The sequence below is a fragment of the Dendrobates tinctorius genome, unplaced genomic scaffold, assembly GCF_039654945.1.
Source record: "Dendrobates tinctorius isolate UK_male_01 unplaced genomic scaffold, ASM3965494v1 ptg000082l, whole genome shotgun sequence".
Classification (NCBI taxonomy): domain Eukaryota; kingdom Metazoa; phylum Chordata; class Amphibia; order Anura; family Dendrobatidae; genus Dendrobates; species Dendrobates tinctorius.
Window position 1 is genome coordinate 8,850,450 of NW_027361750.1, and position 15,487 is coordinate 8,865,936.

Consider the following 15,487-nt stretch of genomic DNA (forward strand, 5'->3'; position numbering starts at 1 on the left):
ACTGCACGCTCTCCCCAGTGACACACACACACAACTGTGCACAACCAGCACTGCACGCTCTCCCCAGTGACACACACAACTGTGCACGGCCAGGACTGCACACTCCTCTTTGACACACACACACACAACTCTACACAGCCAGCACTGCACGCTCTCCCCAATGACACACACAACTCTACACAGCCAGCACTGCGCGCTCTCCCCAGTGACACACACACACAACTGTGCACAACCAGCACTGCACGCTCTCCCCAGTGACACACACACACAACTGTGCACAACCAGCACTGCACGCTCTCCCCAGTGACACACACACACAACTGTGCACAACCAGCACTGCACGCTCTCCCCAGTGACACACACACACAACTGTGCACAACCAGCACTGCACGCTCTCCCCAGTGACACACACAACTGTGCACGGCCAGGACTGCACACTCCTCTTTGACACACACACACAACTCTACACAGCCAGCACTGCACGCTCTCCCCAATGACACACACAACTCTACACAGCCAGCACTGCGCGCTCTCCCCAGTGACACACACACACAACTGTGCACAACCAGCACTGCACGCTCTCCCCAGTGACACACACAACTGTGCACGGCCAGGACTGCACACTCCTCTTTGACACACACACACAACTCTACACAGCCAGCACTGCACGCTCTCCCCAATGACACACACAACTCTACACAGCCAGCACTGCGCGCTCTCCCCAGTGACACACACACACAACTGTGCACAACCAGCACTGCACGCTCTCCCCAGTGACACACACAACTGTGCACGGCCAGGACTGCACACTCCTCTTTGACACACACACAACTGTGCACAACCAGCACTGCACGCTCTCCCCAATGACACACACAACTCTACACAGCCAGAACTGCACGCTCTCCCCAGTGACACACACAACTGTCCACAACCAGCACTGCACGCTCCCCAGTGACACACACAACTCTGCACAGCCGCCGCCCCTCCATGTGCCCTGTGGCCGGCCAGGAGCTGCCGCCGTCCCCTCACCCTCGCGCCGCTGCTTCCTCACTCGCCGCCTTCTTACCGCTTACTGCTCAGTGCGCAATGCCGGCCGCCGAGGTTCCCGGGGGCAGAGCAGATCCACAGCCGCCATGTTCCCTCATCCAGCAGGGTAGTCAGGCTTGTTTATCCCGGGATCCTCCTCCTACCAACCGAGCCACCCTCCGAGCGCCGGATCCCCTCCTCCACCTCCTGGGAGGGCGGCGCCTCCTCCTCCTCCTGGCAGCAGCACAGCCATGTCCTCCGTCTCTAGCAGCATGGGGAACTGGGGCAAAGCTGTGCTGCAGCAGGCGCAGCAACGCATCTACAACGTGGGACATATGTGCAGACTCTGGCAGTCTGCCGATTCTCTGCAGCATAAAGTCCGGGATGGTAAAGGCTTGTGCCCACTGCCCGGAGCGGCCATTGGTGGCAGTGCGGTCAGGGTCGGTTTTAGGCAAAGTTTAAAATGGGTCCCCTAACATACTGCACATCACACAGAAGTATTTCTGTTGTATTTACATGCGCTGAGTTCAGGACCCTAAATGAGTGTGATCGACAATACTGAAGTCGTTCAACACTTGTTTCCCGGCCTCTTTCCACCATCTGAGAAAGAATGATGGAAACAGAACAATCACTAATGGATCACTAACAGATCACCATACAGTATCATGTTATCAGCAGCACATATACAGTTTACACCCCATAGTCCTCCATATAATATAATGTGCCCCATAGTCCTCCATATAGTATAATACACTCCTCAGTCCTCCATATAGTATAATACCCTCCTCATAGTCCTCCATATAGTATCATACACTCCTCAGCCCTCCATATAGTATAATACACTCCCCATAGTCCTCCATATAGTATAATACACTCCTCAGTCCTCCATATAGTATAATACACTCCTCATAGTCCTCCATATAGTATCATACACTCCTCAGCCCTCCATATAGTATCATACACTCCTCATAGTCCTCCATATAGTATCATACACTCCTCAGCCCTCCATATAGTATAATACACTCCTCATAGTCCTCCATATAGTATAATACACTCCTCAGTCCTCCATATAGTATCATACACTCCTCAGCCCTCCATATAGTATAATACACTCCTCATAGTCCACCATATAGTATAATACACTCCTCAGCCCTTCATATAGTATAATACACTACTCATAGTCCTCCATATAGTATCATACACTCCTCAGCCCTCCATATAGTATAATACACTCCTCATAGTCCTCCATATAGTATAATACACTCCTCAGTCCTCCATATAGTATCATACACTCCTCAGCCCTCCATATAGTATAATACACTCCCCATAGTCCTCCATATAGTATAACACACTCCTCAGTCCTCCATATAATATAATACACTCCTCATAGTCCTCCATATAGTATCATACACTCCTCATAGTCCTCCATATAGTATCATACACTCCTCAGCCCTCCATATAGTATAATACATTCCCCATAGTCCTCCATATATTAAAATACACTGCTCAGTCCTCCATATAGTATAATACACTCCTCATAGCCCTCCATATAGTATAATGCACCGCCATAGTCATCCATGTAGTACAATTCACTTCCCATAGTATAATGCACCCCATAGTTCTTCATAAAATGTATTCCCCATAGTCCTCGATACAGTATAATGCAGCCCACTTATAGTATAATGCAGCCACCCCATAGAGCATAATCCAGCCACCCCACAGAGTATAATGCAGCCCCACCATACAATATAATGTAACCCCCCATAGAATATAATGCAGCCCCCCTCTTATAGTATAATGCAGCTACACCAGAGCATAATGCAGCCACTCCACAGAATATAATGTAACCCCCCATAGAATGCAATGCAGCCCCCCCATTTAGTATAATGCAGCCCTTCCATAGAATATATGGCAACCCCCTCATAGAGTATAATGCAGACCCTTATATAGTATAATGTAGCCCCTCCATAGAATACAATGTAGCCCTCCTCATATAGTATAATGCAGCCCCCATAGAATATAATGTAGCCCCCTCATCGTATAATGATGCCCCCATACAATATAATCTAGCCCTCCATAGAATATTATGCAGCCCCCCCATAGAATACAATGTAGCCTCCTAATATAGTATAATGTAGTCCCCTCATAGAGTATGATGCAATCACCCCCCATAGAATATCTAATATATAAAGCTCAAAGTGGGTGTGTGTGTATGTATGTATGTATGTGTGTATGTCCGGGATTGGCATCCGCACCGTCGCAGCTACAGCCACAAAATTTGGCACAGTCACATGTCTGGATCCCGAGAGCATCCTATGCTATGTTGTGAGGTGAAATTTTAACCCAGCGCCTTCCAATTCACCAGACAATTTTGCCCCTATCTACTTAATGGGGAAAAAGTGTGTGCGTATCAAGCCCCGCCCCTCATTATGATGTCATAATGATTGCCATGGCGACGCTGATGTCATCATAGGTTGCAAGCCCCGCCGCTCATTATGATGTCATAATGGTTGACTATGGGATGGAGGATGTGTGATGGGTATATGGGCACGGGACTATGGGATGGAGGATATGTATGATGGGTATATGGGCACGGGACTATGGGATGGAGGATATGTATGATGGGTATATGGGCATGGGACTATGGGATGGAGGATGTGTGATGGGTATATGGGCACTCGACTATGGGATGGAGGATATGTATGATGGGTATATGGGCACGGGCCTATGGGATGGTGGATATGTATGATGGGTATATGGGCACGGGACTATGGGATGGAGGATATGTATTATGGGTATATGGGCACGGGACTATGGGATGGAGGATAATTATAATTTGTTATAACTAACCACAGTTAGTTACTACGCCCGGGCAGCGCCGGGCTCTTCAGCTAGTAATAAATATAATACAGCCCCCATAGAATATAATGTAGCCCCCCATATTATATAACACAGCCTCCCCCATAGAATATAATGTAAAATGTACCCCCCATGGTATATAACGCTGTGTAGTATATAGTCCAGTCCCACATGGTATATAGCCCAGCACCACAAGATATATAGCACAGCCCCGCACAGTATCTAGCACAGTACCACATGATATATAGCACAGCCCCACCATGGTATATAGCCCAGCACCACATGGCATATAGCTCAGCACCACATGGCATATAGCTCAGCACCACAAGATATATAGCACAGCCCCCACACAGTATCTAGCACAGTACCACACGATATATAGCACAGCACCACATGGCATATAGCTCAGCACCACATGGCATATAGCTCAGCACCACATGGCATATAGCACAGCCCCACATGGCATATAGCTCAGCACCACATGGCATATAGCTCAGCACCACATGGTATATAGCTCAGCACCACATGGTATATAGCACAGCCCCACATGGTATATAGCCCAGCACCACATGGTACACAGCCCAGCATGGTATACAGCTCACGATGGTATACAGCCCACCATGGTACACAGTCCAGCATGGTACGCAGCCCACCATGGTATACAGCTCACCATGGTATACAGCTCACCATGGTATACAGCCCTCCATGGTATACAGCCCACCATGGTATACATCCCACCACGGTGTACAGCCCACCACGGTATACAACCCACCATGGTATACAGCCCACCATGGTACACAGCCCACCATGGTATACAGCTCAGAGGCAGAGCGGGGAATGATGGGAGAGGGAGCGTCAGTTGACGCACTCTCCTCAATTATTGCATTGAACTGTACCGGCAGACGCCGGTATAGTTCAATGCGGCGGCGGCGGGGGAGTCGGCGCTGAGGGCAGGCGGGCTCCCCTGCCTAACGGGCCCCATAGCGGCGGCATGATGTGCCGCTAGCTGGGGGCCCCTGGGGGAGCGGGGGCCCTAGGCAGCTGCCTGGTCTGCCTGCCCCTAACGCCGGCCCTGAGTGCGGTGTAGTCTGGGGCAATATTGGGGCCTGGGGAATATTGGGGCCCCTTACTTCTGAGTCCAGTTCTTTTCTTCAGGGCGAGGTTTCCTCTAGAATCACTGTAGAATTGCTGACTCCGCTGCCACTATGGGAAAGATGAGTCCTATATAGGATGGAGTATAGCGCTACCTGTTGCGTGGCGTGTTTTGGTGGCCAGCGCCCAGCTTGTGTATGGCGGCCCCTCAAACAGTCATGATGTCACTGCCCCTAATCTGCGATTTAGTGCTCTTCTCCCTGCACACAGCACAGGAGGCGCAGTGACGTCATTGTGCCACTTGGACATATTGCAGCCCGGCCTACGGTAACCTACTTTGTTAATCTGTTAACGCCAATATGGTTCAAAGTGGCGCCCACCGGAAGATCTGGGGAAAGAGCCCTGGTGCATGCACCAGAAATTCCAGTGCCATCTAAAAAAAAATGTGCCTCTAAGAACTTTGTGCCCAGGGAAACCGCTCCTGTGCCCCCCCCCCCCCCCCCCGACCATACAGGCTACCACTTGGGGTTAGGTGACTCTTATATGCAGCTACAACATCTTTTTACGGCAGGGGTGGGGTACCTTTTTTTCTACCAATGGCTATTTGGAAACTTACGACATCATTCGGGAGCCGTACAAAATGATCAGTATTTGAAAATTTTCCCACTTGATTCTGTCGAAAAACTCACTCCTAATGTGACAGCTGGAAATGCACCTCTTTGGTGCGGCTGTGATGTTGGGTGGTAATGATGATGGTGCTACTCACAACTGATTTTCCAGGTTTGTGTCAGTATGGAGGGCAGTCGACTCATTGCGATAAGTTCTGTAAAGTACTCACAGCAGAAAGTTATTCCAAACACAGATGTATATTACACTGCAGGTCTCCGCATAGTAGGAAATTCATCATTGCTCACATAACATTTATAGAACTCAAGCAGTGGGAGATCTGCTGTATATACATCACATGGAGACACCAAGGCTGCTGTATACTGTATACATCACATAGGAGACACTGAGAGTGGTGTATATACATCAGATAGGAGATACTAAGACTGCTGTATATACATCACATGGAGACACCGAGACTGCTGTATATTCATCACATGGATTCACCGAGACTGCTGCATATACATCACATGGAGGCACCAAGACAGCTGTATACAGTGGGGGAAATAATTATTTGATCCCTTGCTGATTTTGTAAGTTTGCCCACTGACAAAGGCATGAACAGTCTATAGTTTTAATGGAAGGTTAATTTTAACATTGAGAGATAGAATATCAAAAATAAAATCTAGAAAATCAAATTATATAAATTCTATACATTTATTTGCATTTTGTAGTGAGAAATAAGTATTTGATCCCTCTGTCAAGCAAGACTTAAAGGGAATCTGTCACCCTATTTTTCGCCTATCAGCTGCCGGCACCGACATCGGGGGCTTATCTATAACATTCCGTAATGCTGTAGATAAGCTCCCAATGTAACTTGAAAGATAAGAAAAAAGAGTTAGATTATACTCACCCAGGGGCGGTCGCGGTCCGGTCCGGCACCTCCCTTCTAACGGTGACATCTTCTTCTTTCCTTCCCGTCGCGGCTCCTGCGCAGAATACTACAGTGCGCAGGCGATGGGAGAGGTCGGGCGCCTGCGCAGGAGCTACAACAGGCAGCAGAGAAGAAGATGTCATCGTGAGAAGAAGGGAGGTGCAGGACAACGATACCCATGGAACCAAAACTGGACCCAGCCGCCTCTGGGTGAGTATAATCTAACTCCTTTTTCTTATCTTTCAGGTTACATCGGGGGCTTATCTACAGCATTACAGAATGCTGTAGATAAGCCCCCGATGTTGGTGCCGGCAGCTGATAGGCGAAAAATAGGGTGACAGATTCCCTTTAATACTTGGTGGCAAAACCCTTGTTGGCAAGCACAGCAGTCAGGCATTTTTGTAGTTGATGATGAGGTTTGCGCACATGTCAGGAGGAATTTTGGTCCACTCCTCTTTGCAGATCATCTCTAAATCATTAAGATTTTGAGGCTGTCGCTTGGCAACTCGGAGCTTCAACTCCCTCCATAAGTTCTCTATGAGATTAAGGTCTGTAAACTGGCTAGGCCACTCCATGACCTTAATGTGCTTTTTTTCAGTCACTCCTTTGTTGCCTTGGCTGTGTGTTTTGGGTCATTGTCTTGCTGGAAGACCTAGCCATTACCCATTTTTAATGTCCTGGTGGAGGGAAGGAGGTTGCCACTCAGGATTTTACGGTACATGGCTCCATCCATTCTCCCATTGATGCAGTGAAGTAGTCCTGTGCCTTTAGCAGAGAAACACCCCCAAAACATAATGTTTCCACCTCCATGCTTGACAGTGGGGATGGTGTTCTTTGGGTCATAGGCAACATTTCTCTTCCTCCAAACACGGCGAGTTGAGTTAATGCCAAAGAACTCAATTTTTGTCTCATCTCACTATAGCACCTTCTCCCAATCACTCACAGAGTAATCCAGGTGTTCATTAGCAAACTTCAGACAATCCTGCACATGTGCTTTCTTAAGCAGGGGACCTTGCGGGCACTGCAGGGATTAAACCTTTACGGCATAATGTGTTACCAATGGTTTTCTTGGTGACTGTGGTCCCAGCAGCCTTGAGATCATTAACAAGTTCTCCCCATATACTTGTAGTCTGATCTCTCACCTTCCTCATGTTCAAGGATAGCCCATGAGGTGAGATTTTGCATGCTACCCAAGATCGATGTCAATTGACAGTCATTTTGTATTTCTTCCATTTTCTTACTATTGCACCAACAGTTGTCTCCATCTCACCCAGCATCTTACTTATGGTTTTGTAGCCCATTCCAGCTTTGTGTAAGTCTATGATCTTGTCCCTGACATCCTTATAAAGCTCTTTGGTCTTGCCCATGTTGTGGAGGTTAGAATCTGACTGATTAATTGAGTCTGTGGACAGGAGTTTTTTCTAAAGGTGACTATGTAAGACAGCTGTCTTTAATGCAGGTAATGAGTTGATTAGGAGCATCTAATTGGTCTATAGAAGCCAGAACTCTTAATGGTTGGTAGGGGATCAAATACTTATTTCTCACTGCAAAATACAAATACATGTATATAATTTATACAATGTGATTTTCTGGATTTTAGTTTTGATATTCTATCTCTCAATGTTAAAATTTACCTACCCTTAAAATTATAGACTGTTCATGTCTTTGTCAGTGGCCAAACTTACAAAATCAGCAAGGGATCAAATACTATTGTCAGAAATAAGCAGAATTCTCTAAGATAAGATATATTACAAAGTTTCTCATTTTGACATGTACAATTGATTTATGAAAAAAAATAAAACTGCAGATATTGTACTGTAGTATACTCACCTATATATGTCAGATGGAGGTCAAAAGAGCACCCTTTACACAAGGAATTTTTACTTTTCTTCCAGGCTGCGTAACCAGGTGGATTTACTGCTAGAGGAGACAACTAACATTCTCACGTGGATTATAGAAACGTTGTATGTATTATTTGTTAATTGGAAATAAAAACAAGATTCAACATAAAAGTGTACAATTAACGGACTTTTAACAAACAATTAAGAAAAGCAATGTTCCTATTCTATGTCTAATCTAACATCAGTATGTGCTTCACCCACACTGACCGCAGCTCTGCTCCAACACATTTATCAGATAATGGAGAAATGTACAATATCACTGATTTTCCACTTGTATTGTCATCTTGTCATCACAAATAGAAGTCACTGTAAGATTCAAGGACCCTGCAGACTTTAAAGTAACCAAAAGTACTAAAAATATCCCCAGGAGTTACATATTAGCAAACTAACTTTTGTAAAATGTTCATTTTTGGAAACAGCGCCACATAATTCACTATTTGTATTGTTATGTTGAAAGTGCTGCGTAAATACAAATTCCTTTTAGACCCGCGTTCACACAAGTCGCACATCTGTGGTTTGGTGCAAATCGCTTTCCATGTATTACCAAATTGATCGGGACCAAAACACAGCTTGCAATGTTTCAGGTACCAATCTTTGGTTGCAGCATGTCGTGGACTTTTGTGTCACGACTGATGACCATAAGGGGTCAAAATCTATTAAATTGCTAATGTGTGTCATCCTACAATTACTACCAGAGGCAAACACACTAGAGTTCATTTCAGAAGATGCCAATTAATAAAATTATAATTATTTAACCCAAATCTGAGTTCACATATGAAATGAAAACTTGTTTGTTACATGTGAATTTGCAGTGAATTTTTATACCACGGTGTATAATCTACATGGGACTGTTTTCATTATGTGTTGAATTGTTTTATGTTAGCATTAGCCACAAATAAATCCGGTCAAAATATAAATTCAACCGAATCAGTTTTGTGTCTGTGTCCCATCGGATCAAAAACATTGATGACACCAGGTACGTTATCTGCGTACATGTAAAATCACGGACGTGTACATTCACTTATCAAACTTATTTTCTGTGAATTCAATGCTCAGCTGTCTTCAGTGTAGACAGGTTTTCAGTTCACTTAGGGATCAGATTACAGTTGCCACCTATTGAAGACCGTGGCAGAGAGACACAGAAAAAATGCCCAAAAATCCATGCATACACATGACAGATTAAGGCCTGTTTCACATTTCCGTTGTTGGCGGTCAGCTGAAATCCGCCAACGGTAAAAAACAACTGATCCGCCTTCGTTTAGTGGCATACGGATGTCAGCGGACCACTTTTTAGGATGGATCCGCGGAAGATGCAAAGTGCCGTAATTTAAAGCGACCGCGGCCTGGAAAAGAGAGAGAGAGAGATTTCGCCGCTTCCAGGATGGTATTTCAGGGTTAAAATGTTTCCCGGAGCAAAGCATTCGAGCATGCGCACTTAAAAATAGCGGACCGTCAATCTAAAAAAAAAATTCAGGGTCCGTGTGGTCGCTAAAGTCGCTAAAATTTTCACGGATCCGTTAAAAAACAGGGCAGAGCAGTGTGCCTGCACTGGAGCCACGACAGGAAGGAAAGAAGAGGACAGCATCGTATGAAGATGGGAGGCGTCGAACCGGACCGCGACACCCATCGGACCGGAATGCCCCCTCTGGTGAGTATAATCTAACTATTTTTTCTTATCTTTCAGGTTACATCGGGGTCTTATCTACAGCATTACAGAATGCTGTAGATAAGCCCCCGATGTCGGTGCTGGCAGCTCACATTCAAAAAAAGAGGTGACAGATTCCCTTTAAAGCAAACCCACCGTCTCCCAGAGACCCTCATCATTGTAAGATGAATAATGAAATATTGAGCTTCATATATAACACAGGTCTGCGACTAAAAAGCTGTTTGATTATTTTCAGATAATTTCCATGTATTTTCTTGTTTTGATAATAAAAAAAATATTGAAAAAAATCCTAAACGTCAGGACTTGCCACAAACCTATAGGTTCTTCTTCAAACTCTGATGTGAATAATCAGCAGGCAGCTTATTTTCTTTCCCCATTAACATCAATACGAACTGCGTGATTGGCCGGTGGCAGTCAGGTGGTTAGTGGCATAATGAAATATCCTTATGCTTTCAAGAACCTTGCGCTGAAATTTCATTCATCTGTAGGGAGGAGGACCCCCACAGAGTGTCCGGGCTGGAACCAAGGGGACCGCCATCTGAGTTCCTAAGGAAACAGTACCCGGGAAACAGAGGAGGAGAGTGGACTGTTGAGACTGACAGGACAGCAAGGGGAGGGGTGAGTATAAAAGGGACAGGGAGCGCGCAGAGGAGTCAGTTGGTGATACGTCAGACACGGAGCAGGAGACGGAGGGGGCGTGAGAGAATGGGAAGTACACTGCCAGTTGAGAGAAGAGACCAGCAGCAGAGGGTAGATACACAGTGGCCCTCAGGAAAGAGGCGCCGAGCTTACTGACAAGGGACTGCCTCTTCACCCCAATCCCGGGTTACGATCTGCCCCCGGTCATCCTCGGCCGTTACCGTTGAGCTCGAGCCCTCCGCGGCCTGTCCGCTCCCTCTCCCGGCTGCTGCCATCCCCCTTCAGTCCGCGGTTGCGGCCTGCCCGCTGCTACCCGCGGACGCTGCCTTTTCACTTCAGCCCGTGGTTGCGGCCTGTCTATCACCGCTCACAGCCACCTTCACCCCGCTGCAGTCGGCAGTTGGGGCCTGTTCCTCGTCAACAGAGACACTCTGCACACAGCCTCAGGCCGTGTGCGTGGCCAGAAAACCGCCACTCTTGAGCACTGCGACACAACCCTACTTGGGGACAGGAGTCCCATTGAACTCGCTAACAAGCGCAACCCCGCTGTTACAACAGGGGGTTACTTCATCTCAGGACTCCATCGGGGCCTGTTGTGCCCCAACTCCTCCTGGGTGCTGGGGCGCCTGAAGACTACTCCAAATCTTCAGCAGCTGGGCCCAGCGGCTGCGACGCCAAGGCAGTCTCATCAAAGACGCCACAGCAGCCTCATCAAAGACGTCAAAGCAGCTTCATCCGCAACGCAGCTCCAACAGAGACGCCGAGGGATGTCAGGACGGATAAGTGACATTATAGAGTATAAGGACCCATACACGGCCATACCGTGGCCCAATAGTAACCGGCCTCTGCCGGGTTAGTCGTGGTCTTTTCAAATTGTGTTTGGTTGTACTGAGTCCCTGCGAGGACAACTGTTGTTACCCTTTTTGGTTGCTTAGTATAGCCCTAGCGGCTTCAAATTATAAAAGTTTGCTTTTCAAAGTTCAACCAGTCTTGCATCTCGTCACTGCATCCTGCGAACCTGCTGTTACCTACACATCAACCGTGTTTCCCCAAATTAGAGTTAAGGCTTTACATATATACAACAGCTGAATATTACAGACTTTGTGAAAAAAGTATACTATGCATACTTCGGACTAAAACTTGGAGATCGAGATAAAGTTTGGGCGCCTCATAAAGTGTGGAAACGGTGTGATGAGGACCTCCGAAATTGGTTCAAGGGTAAGAAAAAAAACTTTCCATTATGGGATTCCTATAGTATGGCGAGAGAAAAAGAGCCATAGAGACGACTGTTACTTTTGTTCATGCAATGTGAAAGGGTATAATTCCAAATGGAAGCATTTAATACCCCAATCTTCACTCAGCAATTCATCCCTTCCCCCATGCAACAGATATACAGTACCCAAATCTTCTGCTACCTTGATAGAGATACCTAGCTACAATGAAAGTGGAATCATACCTGAAACAGATGATGAATCAAGTTCTGACTTTGATGTTACAAGACCAACATTTTTTTTTCCCCAGGAGGAGATGAAGGATTTAGTACTAGAATCTTCCCTAAGATGCCGCTGAGTTACTCGGATCAAGGCTCAAAGCAGGAATTTAATGTTACCAGGAGTGTCTTTTTCATGGTTCAGACATCGTGAAAAGGAGTTCGTTCCTTACTTTTCCAGGAAGGCAAGTTGGTTTATTGCATCGATGTCGAAGGTTTGATGGGCCAATTCAAAATGCAATATGACTCAGCGCAATAGTGTCTTTATATAGATTCTTCAAAAAGAAGTGTCAAAGCAGTTTTACTCCACAACGGCGGTTTTTACGCTTCCATTCCTGTAGGTCATTCCGTACACTTGAAGGAAACCTACGAGAACTTGGAATTGGTTCTTCCAAGCATAAACATGAATACCATTGTTGGCAAGTGTGGGGGGATTTGAAGGTCTTGTGCATGCTGCTCGGGCAACAAGCTGGGTATACCAAATACCCTTGTTTTCTGGCTGTGGGACAGTGAAGACTGAAAAATCACTGAACCAAGAAGATTTGGCAGCTGAGGGTGCTCACAGTTAGTGAAAAAATGTCCTCCGAGAAACTTTGGTACCTTCCTAGAAAGTTCTACTACCTCTCCACATAAAATTGGGCATGGTGAAGCAATTCGTAAAATCACTTCCAAGAGATGGGGAATGCGTCAAATACTTGGTCACCAAGTTTCCAGCCCATATGAACAATTGCATAAACCTGTATAATAAAGAGAAAACAGGGTGGCACTCACCGTTTCTAAAATCCAGTCTTTATTGTGACAAATTAAATTTGACCAACAGGACCCATAGAAGCACAAGAGAGCGCAAAACGGCCGTCGTCCTACTTTTTCTTCCCGTTCTACTCCCCCGCTGAAAATGTTTTAATTTGTCACAATAAAGACTGGATTTTAGAAACGGTGAGTGCCACCTTTTTTTCTCTTTATTATACGGATTTCAAGCTGTATGTTTCCTGATGAGTTTGAAAGTGCATTTCCTCCATTCCCACCTTGACTACTTTCATGAAAATTTGGGAGCTCTGAGTGAAGAGCAAGGTGAACAATTCCACCAGGACATAAAAGAGATAGAAAGAAGATACCAGGGAAAATGGAGCATTACAATGATGGCAGACTACTGTAGGATGCTTCAGGAAGACATTCCAGATGCTACTCACAAGCGTAAATGTACCAAGAGGAGCCACACAGGAACTAAAAACGATTATAGTGAGTGATAGTGAGCTCATTTCAGTTCAAAAATGATTTTCATTAAAAATTTGTAATAAAAAAATAATTTTTATAAGTCTTTTCATTTATTTTGCTGTATTGCCTTATTTAACATAGTTACCTAATTTGTCAGGAAATGTGATGTCCCATGATAAAAGGGAGGTCATTTTCGGCTTCAGTGCACCAAAAAAACAAAGATTATGTGGAATAACCAAAACAGCTCTTGAAATTTTATTTTTTGTCGACCTGTGTAATGATTGTGATATATTGATAATTGCGGAGAACTGACCAGCAAAAGGGTAACAATGTTTGAACTTTTGACTTTCAGGCTCCATATCTCACCATCCACTACTGCTTCCAATGTGAGACAACCATCATTTTATAGACAATCATCTTGGATATCTCATACATAAATTTGACTTGCAACCATTTTAGCATATGACTAGTTATGCAGATTCTTCTCGTATCAATGCATTATTGTTTTGCTACTAAAAATCTAAATTTTTATTATTTTGTTAGCATTTTATAATTTCACCTTTGACTTTCAACACTGCCTGAATCCTTCTGGGCATGCTCTCGATCAGAGTCAAGCATGTGACAACAGAAATCTAATCCCAGATCTCTTCTACATTTTCTCAAAATTGGCGCATACCGGTCGACTCATTTGGGTATGTATGCAGTTTTTTTTCTTCAACTCTACGCACAAGTGTTCGAATGGGTTGCGGTCTGGGGACTGTGGGGGCCAATCCAGCACCTCTACTTCATTGTCGTTTAACCATTTCTTCACCAATCTTGTCATATGCTTCGGTCGTTGTCCTGCAGGAACACTATGTTGTACTTTGCTTACTCATAGTACTCTAGTGTACGAAGTAACTCGTCTTGTAGGATACTCACATATAGCTCAGCTTTGAGACCACCATCAATCCTGGTCAAGTATACAACACTTTTGGCTGTAAAACAACCCCATATCATCAGGCTTCCCCCCACCGAACTTGACATTTGCGTCAATTTCTTGATCCATTAGCCCCTTTTCTCTTTGTTCTTTCCAGACCCATTTGCACCTATTTAGGCTTAGTCTAATGACTCTTGTCTTATCGCTCCAAATCACCCATATCCAATCTTCTACTGTTAACTTTCTGTACATTTTTGCAAACGCGAGGCAACTCTTCTTTTGACAATATTGAAGTTTCTTCTCCTTTTTTCAGACCCACCATTCCAGACTTGTGTAATGTGTGTTGCACGGTGCTTGCATGGACATCTGTGATCTCACTATTATGAAGCATACGAGCCATGTCCACGGCTGTGTTTGTCACGCAGAACTGATAGACCTTGTGATTATCCAACATGTTAACGATATTTTGCCTGGGTGTCCACCTCTTGGCTTCTGAATAGATGGATGGACTTCATTTTGTATTCTTCCAACTGTCATGGTGCTCACATGATGTAGTTTGACAATTTTCTTGACCAAGAGACTGTTACCCATGAGCTGGATGATGCTCTTTTCTTGGGAAATCTTCTTTATGACTGCTTCTCAATTTGAACCAGTGATTTTTCGCTTGGGAATCAACCTAATAATATACTGAGCTATAAGGGAATGTGAGGACAGGTTGCATTTTGCAGTATACAGGAAGAAAAAGATGTTTCCCCCACCAGTAATGTATGGTGAGATATGGAGCCTGAAAGTTCAAAACATTGTTACCCTTTTGCTCGTCAGTGTATATTGAGCCTAATTTATTAAAAAGATGAAGCAATCGGGTTGCTCTCAGCAACCATTCAGAGCTCAGCATATCAGGATATTATGTACTCCCAAAACCCGAGGAGTTCTGGGGGCTCCGTGTGACTGGTAGAAAACAGTATTTGGACATGACCCAGCCCTGATGTGTCCATTTATTTACAAGAAACAAAAGTGGAAATACAGCTCTAGACTGAAGTGGTAAATGTAAAGATGTCTCAAAATTAGAAAACATTACACAACACTGATAATTTTGATGCAAATTTAGGAAATGTTGCCAAAAACTTCAAAAATGTTCCTAATG

General features: G+C 45.1%; 1 protein-coding gene across 2 annotated transcripts in view; it reads right to left on the bottom strand.

The window, feature by feature from the left end:
- NCOA2 (nuclear receptor coactivator 2) overlaps positions 1–1,236 on the bottom strand; it is a 246,723-nt gene extending 245,487 nt beyond the window's left edge. The window contains exon 1 of one of the 2 annotated variants that reach the window (XM_073583865.1): positions 1,067–1,236. The gene's annotated coding sequence lies outside the window, so the exon portion shown is untranslated. The remainder of the gene's footprint in view (positions 1–1,066) is intronic. The other variant, XM_073583867.1, reaches the window with a different exon arrangement.
- Positions 1,237–15,487: the final 14,251 nt, after the last annotated feature.